A 1010-nucleotide genomic window follows, 5' to 3' on the forward strand; every position below is an offset into this window, starting at 1 on the left:
AAGTCGAGTAAATTGTTATTGTGTATAGATGAGTTTAATGTAAATTATAAAGATAAATGTTGTAGACAATGTATATACACTTGCTTGGTATGCCAGTATGAAATGGCAAATGTTAAATGTTATTTTGGTTCTAAGTTATAAAATATGACTTAGTAGTTTATGATGAATGATGAACAAGTCAGATTATTAGGCTTGCTTGGGCTTTGTGGACTATGTCCATTAAGCCCATGCGCCGGTCATGGCCCAGAATTTGGGTCGCGACAATTAAATAGCTATTGTTTGCACCATCCTAATCACTTTAAAATGAATAAACAACCTCAACTACAAAACATTCTCAAGTCTCATCACTAGCTATTCTCAACACTTAAATATCAAATTCTAATTCCCTACTCACCTTGGTAGCTTCGTAGTTGAATCTCTTTCTAAAAATTTCAAGCTATTATGGAAGCTCCTTCTTTCTCTCTCTAAAACACCTAGCTAGTGAGAGGAAGAATGGAAGTAAGATTTTTCAAGGGTTTTAAATTGAGAGAGTGAAAGAGCACAAAGATTCTATGAAAAAGTGCACAAAAGCATGAAAATTGTTGCTAGAGAGAGAGAGAGTTATGGAAGTTGCAAAGCAAGTTTCCATGGAGGATAAAAGGAACGTGAAATGGGAGGAAGAAGAAAAAGAAGAAGCTACTGAAGAAATGAAGACGTTGCTGGAAGAAATGATATTTATAGCTAAAGCTTATCCAAACTCCACTAAAATTACGAAAATACCCTCAACAAGGCCACTTGTCTTCCTCCCTTCCCATGTGCAATCTTTTCACTCTTTTAACACCAAGACAAGGTCCAAAATAGTCTAAAAGTACTCGAGTTCACAAAACTTAAAATCTTTGACGCGGGGTGCAAAATGACCATTTTGCCCCGGTTGTGAAAATTATTGTTGCTTCTAGTTTTCTTCATGTTATACATCATTCATTAGGTCCCTATGCCCACTTAGACCTTAAAATATTAGAAAACCTTCTTTT

Source organism: Theobroma cacao, chromosome 6 (genome assembly GCF_053813885.1).
Source record: "Theobroma cacao isolate CCN51 chromosome 6, ASM5381388v1, whole genome shotgun sequence".
NCBI classification, from domain to species: domain Eukaryota; kingdom Viridiplantae; phylum Streptophyta; class Magnoliopsida; order Malvales; family Malvaceae; genus Theobroma; species Theobroma cacao.